This window comes from Nycticebus coucang, chromosome 16, assembly GCF_027406575.1.
Source record: "Nycticebus coucang isolate mNycCou1 chromosome 16, mNycCou1.pri, whole genome shotgun sequence".
Lineage (NCBI taxonomy): Eukaryota > Metazoa > Chordata > Mammalia > Primates > Lorisidae > Nycticebus > Nycticebus coucang.
In genome coordinates this window covers 55797915-55809621 of record NC_069795.1, presented here as the reverse complement: position 1 = coordinate 55809621, position 11707 = coordinate 55797915, and the positions used below count along the sequence as shown (strand labels likewise).

The following is an 11707-nucleotide window of genomic DNA, read 5'->3' as shown; positions in this document are numbered from 1 at the left end:
ACAGCTCTTCCGGAGGTCTGGGAGGGTGCTGATCGGTGGCGCAGATGTTCCGGAGGTCTGGGAGGGTGCCAATTGCAGGTCCCGGGCCAGCTCTTCTGGAGGTGGGAGGGTGCCAATCGTGGGTCCCAGTGCATCTGTTCCTGGGATTGTAGATATGCTTAAGATTGCAGACAGGAAACTAGTGGGTAGCTTGGAAAGTCAGATATGAGCTTTGAACTAGGAAAATATGGAGGTCTTCCTGAATGCTGTGAGGGAATCTGACACGAGGCAGAGAGCTCCTAGGATGAAATCATCCTCCTGCAGGGGGAACAGGAAGTGTGGAACCTAAATCCTGGCACTAATTGCAAGCAATTGGTTAAGACTTTCTTCTTCACTGGCTACTGTAATGATTAGAGAAATCACTGTAGGCAAGTATACTTTAAAAACTGTAAGGAGTACAATGTACAAAGCACTTCCTCTTTACTGGGGGCCCAGAGTAAGAGGACTCAGGGAAAAGAGGGTAGGTGGAGTTTTTTTAAAAAGACAACACTATTGATGTTCACCTCTCCCCTGCATCCCCTTGGCCCAAGCTAAAGAAAAGTAGAGTCCCACAGGGCCCTGAGATCTAGGATCTACAGAGAATAGTGAGAGGAAGAAAGAAACAGGAGATCTGTACACCTTCCCAGTTGTGCCTCTCAGGTCACATGGTTCTTAGCAAAGGGAGTTCATACTGAGCCAAAATTTTGCTTACTTGTGCTTGAATTCCTTGTTGGGGCCCTTTATAATCTACCCTAGATAGTCATGTTAGTGCCTATCCTTCTCACATCTTTTCTCTGTGGTGAACACAATCCCATATCCATACTACCAAAATCTACAAGGCTCTAGATTGAAAAGTTCATTTTATAGTTTTGGTGATGACACCTGAATTGAATGTCATGAAAATATTAATAAGTTTTTCCTTCTTCAGTGGATTACAGATACATTTTGCTGAAGGAATGTCAATATGTTTGCTTACTAAGTGCTGACCCAGGCATTCAGGGTATTATGTAAAATTCAGTAAATACATGACATTATATTATAAAATAAAAATGATTTCACAATCTAGTCATAAGGACTTCACGTAACAGCCTATGGATTATCTTTAGATTGAAGCAGGAAATTGAAGATCAGGGGCTGGCTTAACATCACATAGCCAGGAGATGGTGGATTGGGATTTCAACTCGGGTATGTCTAACCTTCATCATTCCTTTCTTTACTGAACAACAACTGGTTTTAATGAACTCTTTATTTTGAGGTTGAGGAATTACTTTGATACATCAGTTCAGAAGAATGTTAAAAGACATTGTTTAGAGCTGCAGCCATTAGGTGGGCACACACCATCAATCCCTCCTTAGCTCTGGAGAAGACGGAAAAACCTTCCATGGTTCTTTGAATTTGCAGAAGACTTGTTCCTTACATTTTTCTCTTTAGCATTAGTCCTTAGATGACATACTGGCTTTCTGTCTTTCCAATCTGGTTATCTTCTTAGTAATGCACACAAAATGTGGTGAGGTCACAACAAGCTCCAAACGTGGTCTCTTTGCCCAACTCTCCCACTCTAATGTACCCTCAATATAGGAAGTCCAAACCTTGTAGACATGATCACTCTTTCCAGACCTCATTCTTCATCCCAGTCTGTTTCTTTATTCTTTTCTTTTTTCTTTTATACACTCTGAGAAGGAACGTTGTCTGGTGTGATGTGATCTCCAGGTGATTTCATTGATTTAGAGGGTGCATAGTTAGGATTCCATGATTGCAGTTGTATTTATTTTAGAAACAGAAAATAATGTAAGGCAGAACTCATGTATGGAATACGATCACACTCTTATTATTTAATAATAATAATAATACCATAATGCTACATAGGTGTACATATAGCATACAATTAGGAAACAGAAAGTTTTTTTTTTTGTTTGTTTGTTTTTTTGGCCGGGGCTGGGTTTGAACCCGCCACCTTCGGCATACGAGACCAGCGCTCTACCCCTTTGAGCCACAGGCACCGCCCTGGGAAACAGAAAGTTTTATTCTGATTCCTGCTTTGCTATTGTGGGAAAAATAATCTTTGGACTTTGGTTTCATACATATGTGTATATATATGCATATATGTATATATATATATATATATATATAATATGGAATGTTTCATCAATTTGCATGTCATCCTTGCTCAGGGACCATGCTAATCTTCCCTGTATCATTCCAATTTTAGTATATGTGCTGCTGAAGCGAGCACTGGTTTTATCATATATTAAAGAATGAAGTAGAACTAAATGATTTCTAAATAATATACCAATTTAAACAATTTTGTCAAAAGTGTTAATGTTATGTTACATGGATAACAGAGCAACAGGGCATATGGTATTATTATTATTAAATAATATCTCTAAAGTGCACTTCAAAGACTTTTCTGTAACTACTTTTTCTTACTAGTTAGTGATTTATTTGTCTTCTTTTCTGAATTCTTACAAGAGGTATTTCCCTGGTTTTAAAGGTTTGGAGTCAAGTTTTTCAGCTTCTGCTCAGTGGATATTTGTATTATAGATAATACTTGCCTTTTTTTTTTATCTCCTCAGTTTTTCTAATGCTTTCTTTTTCTTATTGCTCCTTCTTTAGTTACCTCTGGCTTTGCTAGTTTGAGGGAGCAGTGATACTGACAGCACAGTGCTTACAAGAGGTTAGAAACAAATGAGATGAAATCCTATGTTTGTTGAATATAATTAATATGCAATTTGTACCTTCAAAATTAAACACTGACACAGTCAGTGCATGTGTTTTCATAAATTGTTTCATAGTGGACAAAAATCATGCAAGATACGTCTTGAAAAATATTTCCTAAAAGACCATTATTTTCTTTTCTTTGTTTCACTCTTTTATTTTTTAATTAGTATTAGGTCATAGCTGTGTATATTAATGCGATCATGGGGCACCATGCACTGGTTTTATAAATAGTTCGACACATTTTCATCACACTGGTTAACATAGCATTCCTGGCATTTTCTTAGTTATTGTGTTAAGACAATCATTCTGAATTCACTAAGTTTCACATGTACCCTTGTAAGATGCACTGCAGGTATAATCCCACCAATCACCCTCCCTCTGCCCAACCTCCCCCTTCCCCATATTCTTAGGTTATAACTGGGTTATAGCTTTCCTATGAAAGCCATAAATTAGTTTCATAGTAGGGCTGAGTACATTGGATACCATTTATTCCATTCTTGAGATACTTTACTAAGAAGAATATGTTCCAGCTCCATCCATGTAAACATGAAAGAGGTAGTCTTCATCTTTCTTTAAAGCTGCGTAATATTCCATGGTGTACATATACCACAATTTATTGATCCATTCGTGGATCTATGGGCACCTGGGCTTTTTCCATGACTTAGCGATTGTGAATTGGGCTGCAATAAACATTCTGGTACAAATATCTTTGTTATAATGTGATTTTTGGTCTTCTGGGTATATACCTAGTAGAGGAATTACAGGATTGAGTGGCAGATCTATTTTTAGATCTCTAAGTGTTCTCCATATCTCTTTCCAAAAGGAATGTATTAATTTGCATTCCCACCAGCAGTGTAGAAATGTTCCCTTTTCTGCACATCCACACCAACATCTCTGGTCTTGGGATTTTGTGATATGGGCTAATCTTACTGGAGTTAGATGGTATCTCAAGGTAGTTTTGATTTGCATTTCTCTGATGATTAAGGATGATGAGCATTTTTTCATATGTCTGTAGGCCGTGCGCCTGTCTTCTTCAGAGAAGTTTCTCTTCAAGTCCCTTGCCCAGCCTGAGATGGGATCACTTGTTCTTTTCTTGCTTATACGTTTGAGTTCTCTGTGGATTCTGGTTATTAAACCTTTGTCGGAGACATAACCTGCAAATATCTTCTCCCATTCTGAGGGCTGTTTCCTTGCTTTACTTACTAGTTCTTGGCTGTGAAGATGCTTTTTAGTTTGATCAGGTCCCAGTAGTGTATTTTTGAAGCTGCTTCAATTGCCTGGGGGGTCCTCCTCATAAAATACTCACCCAGACGGATTTCTCCATGGGTTTTCCCTGCACTCTCTTCTAGTATTTTTATAGTTTCATGTCTTAAGTTTAAATCTTTAATCCAGTGAGAGTCTATCTTAGTTAATGGTGAAAAGTGTGGGTACAGTTTCAGTCTTCTACAGATTGCCAGCCAGTTCACCCAGCACCATTTGTTAAATAGGGAATCTTTTCCCCACTGAATGTTTTTAATTGGTTTGTCAAAGATCAAATAACCGTAAGTAGCTGGGTTCATCTTAAAAGACCATTCTTAACTCACCCTGAGCATGGCATTTCAAAATGTATAAAGAAACAAAACTGTCATCTTTGGGGGTTGGGTGTGATTTTTTTTGTCCTTTGTCTTCTCTGCTACACTAGCTTTATGTCCTTTGCTTTAACATGGCCTGCTTTTCAAAAATGCAATTGTGTGGATTTCAGGGGGCTGTCAACTTGCCTTCCCCATATGCTCTGGGCCAGCTCTGGGCTCCAGATGCCTCTGAGGGAGGAGAGTCCCAGAGATGATAACTAGAAAGAAGCTGCTGATCCTGGGACAAATGACAAGATGTGCTGAGCCTTTGGGAGATGTGGCAGGATGTTACTAATGAAAGATGGCCCTGCCGCTGAGAGAAGGGAAGGAAGCAGATGTGAGGGCAAGATTCAGGTGACAACTTCAGTGTTCCATAGAAACAGGATGTTATGGAGGAGGGAGAAAGTAAGCTGGCAGTTGGCAGTATGTGCAGAGGCGAGACCCGAGAGCGGGTGGTGGAAGTTGATGTTTTCAAAGATTTCTGACCTTCTGCCTGCCAGCTTGGAATTAGATTTCTTGATGGAGGGGGAGGAAGAGGGAAGGGGTGGAAAAGGCAGATGCCAAGAGAGATTACTGACTTGGCAACCAGACAAAAGAATGCTGCAGCTGGCACCTACATCGAAGTGCAGAATGGTGTAGCTGGTAGGTGTACCACATAGGGCTGAGTGCCAGAGTTTGAAGTGCTAGAGAGCAGCCCGAGGTGGCCACTTCTGTAGACAGGAGGAAATAGTCTGGAAATTAAAAAAAAATAATGTGAAATTTAATATATTTTTATAGATTTTTAGGATTGACATTTAGAAGCCTATTTATCTTCTTTTCCCCTGCCTGAGAAGCAAAATCTCTTGTAGCCAGATTGGTGATGCTTTTTTACAATTTCAATTCCAGCAATATTGCCTCGTTTCCAATTCCAAAACCAAGGTAGTGGGATTTGACTATGGGCTTCCCCTCTTCCCCAGCGCTGAATACTAAGTGACTTTTCCAAGTCGCAAATGTTGACCCAGAACAATATCATTCTCTGGTAGACAGGACTCACTACTCCATTAGGATACAATTTTGTTGCCACACAAACCAGGAAACTAAATTTAGTAACATCATTGCAGGTTTTTGTTTTGGACGCTTAAGGTTTCTGAGTTTCTCTGTTATATACCAATATACACCACTAGATGTCGGTGTTACCTGGGCCTTTGGGTGAAAAAAGCAGCAATATGCCTGTCCTTTTGTGCCAGGGGAAAAACAATCTTCAGAAGGGAGGATAATGCTGTCTGTGTGGATTTAAATAAGACCTTTTTACCTAGCATTTTTATTGAAAAACAGATACTCCATATGTTGTGCTGATTGCTATTTCCATTTCTGTTTCTGAAAGGGAGAGACTGAATTAAATGTGTTTCTCCCACAAATGCACCCTACCCTTTATGTTTACTGAGTCATACTTCTTAAAAATGTAGCTTTCAGGTCTATAATATAGGGAATATTTGTTAGAAAATTAGGAAAATCAGCAGATGATGGGTAATCAGAATCTATATATGGACTCCAAATGTTTCTCTTCTAAACTCTTCCTAACCTTAGAGAATTTCAAAATGCTGTATCTAATTTTCTTAGGAAAAATGACTTAACTAACACTAACTTTAAGTAGGAAAAGAATCCTATGAGAGCACAGTGAATCAGAGTTAAGAATTCAATCTTCATCACTACTCTCAGTCTACCCTTGAGTCCATGGGATGGAAGCTGCCATGTGTTTTAGCTTATTTAAATGGTGGTGTTAGACACACAAATCATTCACTTCCCTGCTAAATTTCCTTGTATGTATTAAATGTTGGATATAGATATCTCTTATACAGTGTGGTCATTGATTAATATATCAGAGTATTATTTAAACATAAAATTAAATGATGCAACTACATAATAATGCTGTTATAAAGTGTTTCTTGAAAATAGATTAGTTATAGCATTTAAGTAAAAAACCCTCAATGTAATTTTACAACAGCAAATGATAGCCATTAGTAAAAGCAAGATAAAGAGATAAAATTCAGAAAACTTTACAAAATATATCTTAAAAAGCAAATTAAGGCTTTACTTGAGTTGGTGGTACAAAAGGAATCAAGTTGTTCTTTTTCGAACTTTATCTCTAACCATTTAATACTTGCGTCTTTAGCTATTGGCTGCCTCCAACAGTTACTGAGCCAACTGACCTCCAAACTGGGACTACATCAATCTGTTTTCTCTCTAGCTGTATTTATAGGTTATTCTGCATTGTGATTTCACTCCCTAGAGCTAACTTGCAGCTATGGGCCAATGCCAACTCACTGACTCAAGTGGGAATAATAGTCCTTGAGATGAGGTTGCCATGTTACTCTCTGTTCTCTTCTCTCCCCTTCTCGGTTGTCCCTTTTTATTTTTCCTTTCCCTTTTTCTTCCCTCACTTTCATTTTCTTTTATCTTCTATTCCTTTGTTTTCCCTTCTTCCCTTTCTGACTTTTTCTTCCATGTGCAAGACACTTCAAAGTATTGTGGAATTGTGACCACCTCTGTCTCAGTTTCCAATGGCGTCGGTAACAAATTTCCACAATTCTGGTGGCTTAAAACAACATGCGTTCATTCTCTTGTAGTTCTAGAGGTTGAGAAGTCTGAGACCAGTTTCCTGGGATGAAATGAAGGTGTCTTAATTTCAGTGTCCTCCCCCAAGTCTTCAGGAGAGCCTGTCTCCTTGCCTTTTCCAGTGTCTGGAACTGCATTCGTTGCATTCTTTGGCTCTGCACCCCTCCCTTCAAAGGCAGGCATGTAATGTCTTTAAATCTTTCTCTCTGCTGAGGTCAAGACATTATCTTTTCTCTTCTGTGTCAAATCTTCCTCTACTTTTCTCTTGGGACACTTTTGACTATATTTAGGGCCCACCCAGATAACCCAGGTTAATATCTCCATTTCAAGATCCCTACTCGTATCTGAATAGCCCCTTTTGCCAAATAAAGTAATACTACAAGTTCTAGGGATTAGGATCTAGATTTATTTAAGGGATCATTATTCAGTCTTAGCTGTCTTTGGGCAATTTATTTAATACCTCTGAACTTCAGTTTCCTTATCTGATAGTGTTACTGGGAGGATTTAATGAGAAAATGCTTGCCAAGTGCTTAGCATAGTGCCTGGGAAAGATTAAGTCTACTTTGAATTAAAATAATTCAAATGCTAATAAATGTTATTCCTACTATCAAGTATAATTACCTTAAAGATCATCTCATTCTCCCATTCCATCTTCCCCTCTTCTCCTCAATCCATCTCTGTCCTCATGACTTTACCAGAAATTTTATTTCAAGGCTTCTAGTCTCTTCTAGCTGAACAAATTTAAAAACCAACTTTTGGACTTCATTTTAGTAGCATCTAATGCAGTTAACCACTTACTTTACTAAGAAATATGTTCCTTACTTTGCTTCTGTCATAACATAGTCTCTATTTTTCTACTTATTTAACTGAATATTTCTCTTCTCTTTCCTTTTCCATCTTTTCCTTTTAACCTACTGTAAATACTGGTATTCCTCAAAGAACTGTTTTGAGTGCTCTTTATCTTTATGCTGAGAGGTGGAGTATCCTGGCATGTTTGATCTTAAAATGATGGAAGGGTGGGAATACAGATAGAATGGGAATGTCATGGGAGAGAGCTGGAATGCTGGTCTGGGTGATTGGGGTGCTCCAGTATAAGGATTTGGGCATTAATCTTAAGAGCGATGGAATGTCTTTAAGCCTTGAAGAGAGGCTTTGATCTTGGTGTGTTGTGTGGGTATCTGAGTCAGTTTAGGCTCCTGTAACAAACTGCCATAGACTGGGTGACTTATAAACCACAGAAAACTATTTCTCCCAGTTCTGAAGGTGAGAAGTCTGAGTTGAGGGTACCAGCCTGGTCAGGTTTGGTGGAGGACCTCTCCTGGGCTATATACTGCTGACTTCTCATTGTGTCAGCACATGATGGAAAGAGGATGAAAGAGCTCTTTGGGTTCCTTTGATAAGGACATTAATCCCATTCGTGAAGTCTCCACTCTCAGGTTCTGATCAACTCCCAAAGGCCCCATCTCCTACCATCATATATTGGGGGTTTAGGATTTTGACATATGAATTCTGGGGGACACAGACATTCAGTTAATAGAAGTAGATGTTGGTAGTGAATTCCTGAATTCTTTCCTCTCCAAAATGTCTGTAATTGGAGGTGCCCATAGCACAGTGAGTAGAGCACTGGCCACATACACCGAGGCTGGTGGGTTCAAACCCAGCCCTGGCCAGCTAAGGCAACAACGACAACTACAACAAAAAAATAGCTGAGCGTTGTGGCAGGCGCCTGTAGTCCCAGCTACTTGGGAGGCTGAGGCAAGAGAATCACTTAAGCCCAAGAGTGTGAGGTTGCTGTGAACTGTGATGCCACAGCACTCTACCACGGGCGACATAGTGAGACTCTGACTCAAAAAAAAAAAAAAAAAGTCTATAATTGATGCCCTTCTTCTTTCTGAAAGCTGCTGAACCATGAGTTGATATACTATCTGATATTTCTAGGATTTAATAAAAGAGCAAGAAAAAGATGACAGAGTTGTGAGTGGAATGATGGGCTCAGCCAAGGCCCTGTGTTTGTTAAAAATATGTGAGTTTCTTATGAGTTTGAAAAACACCACTAAGTGTGGTTGTGATTTAGGCGGTGTTGCAAGTACCCTTCTGCTTTGACTCTTTTTTTTTTTTTATTAAATCATAGCTGTGTATAATAATGCAATCGTGAGGTACAATGTGCTGGTTTTATATATAGTTTGAAATATTTTCATCAAACTGGTTAACATAGCCTTCATGGCATTTTCTTACTTACTGTGTTCAGACTTTTATATTCTACATTTAGTAAATTTCACCTGTAGCTTTGACACTTTTTAAGGCAAACAGGAATACCATAGCTTCATCCTGTCCTCCAAGCCAAGGGACCACCCGGGAAAAGCCCCATAATCCCCTCCCAAGAACTAGAAAAGAGCCAAAATTCAACTATTTCTTTCAAAGGTGAAATTGACAAGTAGCCAACATTCAACAGAGAAGCAGCAACAATAAAACAGAATGGTGTGGGCTTGTCCCCAGGCATTGGATCACTCAAGTGACCAGAGGACTAAGCCACTGAAGCTGAGAGGTTGGGCACTCTCCGGAGACCACACCCCTTCTACCTAGCAAAGACATTTCCAGTAAGTACTACATTCTGCTTTTGTGGGCGAGGGAGAAATTCGAATAGGCTGTGAGACAATCTTAATCAAACCTGACATAATAAGCATGGGCTGAGATATCTATAACAAGCTTGTACTTAGGTGGGAAGAGAAGGAAAGGGGGCATGAGATAGGAATTATTTGTATTATTTGCAAAAATGTCAATACAGTTTCAGGTTTGTAGTTCAGTGATCTGAGACTCCTAAATCAACACCAGTAAGCATATGCTATTTAATTTTATTATCATTTTGATCTGTCTAACAAAACTTTTAGTTGTATTTCTATTCCCATTTTGTAGGTGGGTAAGATGAAGTTGCATGAAGTCAAGTGACTTGTCCAAGCTCATGGAGATAGCGAGATGCAGCTCAGGGATTGGAGCCCTCACATCCCTGGCTTTGAAGCCCCCTGCCCTTTCTAACCCACTGTACTATTCTTTACACCACACTGTCATTTTGTCATGGTAATGGTGAGCTTTAACAGAGTTAACAGTGAGTAATGGTTACTGATACCACAATCCCACATAGGTGCCAATGACCTCAGCTTGCAAAGAGTGGAATGATGCAAGTAATTGACTAATTCTGGAGGAATAATAATTCTAGTTTTATACCTATATTCTGCTAAGACTACAGAAAGAACTATGTACATCCCTATTTATTCTCCATCAGATCAGTCTATTTTATTTTAACTAGAGTACATGATGATTTATTTTTGTGTTTTCTATCTCCCTCTATAGCCTTTAGAATGTCAGCTAAATGATCTTCTTTGTCTCTCCTATTTTCCTAATGTTTTGCCAGAAACTTAGAAATAGACTTTGGCATTTAATATAACTCTCCATAAATATTTTTTCGGAATACATAAATGAATGAACAAATGATATTTAAGCTACCACCTAAATTCTACCCTAAAAAGTTAGAGGCAGAAAGAAGGAAAAAAGGGAGGAAGAAGAGTTTCTCCTAAGTGTGGATCCCACCTGCTTATTCAAGAGGCAATTGACAGACAAAGTTGTGCAGCATGTCATTTCTGGGCAATGTTGCCTTCATAATGACTTTGGTGCCCCTTGCATACAAATGCTGTAATGGGAGGGCCACCATAAGAATCTAGTCATAGCAAAATGATTTTTCAAATGGCTTAACCAGGTGCTGATCTGCTTCCTGCCTGTCTAAAATTTCTAAGACTTGTGTCACTTATGCGCGTAGGTGGGGTTCTAGCTTATGTCAAAGAGTGTTTAGACAAGTGAGTATAAGTGATATTTTGATGGGTCTGCAAGAAGTTTCTTTCTAGGGAGACCGAAAGTCTTCTTTGTGAGAGAATTTATTCTTCAGGAAATTTGACTTTGATCCAGTAATGAAGATTTATTGTTTGAGTACAGGAGCGTATTTTCTGTTTCTCCCCTTTGTAGCTCAGGCTGAGTCCTATGGACACATATCTAAGTCCTATGGTGGGTGTGGCTGTGTTTGACAGAGGGGAGGTTCTTTGAGCACAATGTAAAAAGCCACTAGACCCAAGCCATTGCATGATATTAAGGTCCACGCAGCCCTACCTCCTTCAAGATCCCTTTTCAGAGGATGCAACCCTAGGGATACGCTGAGGGATAGTCCTTGAGTAAGCTGAAGAGTAGAATCATTCCTGAGCCCAGATGAAATGCTTCACAGAGACTCCTAGAAGACTGTGAAAGGGTTTGAAGGGTAATGGCCAATGAATCCTTACTGTTGTTGCCAGTGCACATTTGCATGTAAATTTACTTAGGTGTTTGAATAAATATAACTGATTTTCAAAACTCATTAGTCCACTTTCTGCCTAAAGGCAAAAGACTTAATTGTAATAGTTTTCTGATAAATTTAGCAATTGCTTTAGATGTAAACTGAGTTCATTCTGAATTTATCCCCTCCCTTGCCTTGCACCAGTGTTCTGGCATCTGGTCCAAGCTATCTTTTCTGCATATAGTCATCCACAAACTGGGATGTCCCTCCTCCTGTCTGGTCTTTGGCCTATGGTGTGACTCCCTGCTGCCACCATCGGAGGTATCCAGGAAGAAAATATGTTTCCATTTCTCTTAGACTCCATAATGTTGCCTCCCATTCTGAGGCTAGTCAAGTCATATTCTGATTATACAGAAAGATGGAGGCTCAATTCCCAAGTATTTATAAACCT

General features: G+C 39.3%; 1 non-coding gene across 1 annotated transcript; it reads right to left on the bottom strand.

Annotated features, from left to right (window-relative positions):
• Window positions 1-2144: 2144 nt before the first annotated feature.
• Window positions 2145-2251, bottom strand: LOC128568220 (U6 spliceosomal RNA). Its single transcript, XR_008375042.1, has one exon. It is a non-coding gene; the product is annotated as a U6 spliceosomal RNA (small nuclear RNA).
• Between the last annotated feature and the right edge of the window lie 9456 nt (window positions 2252-11707).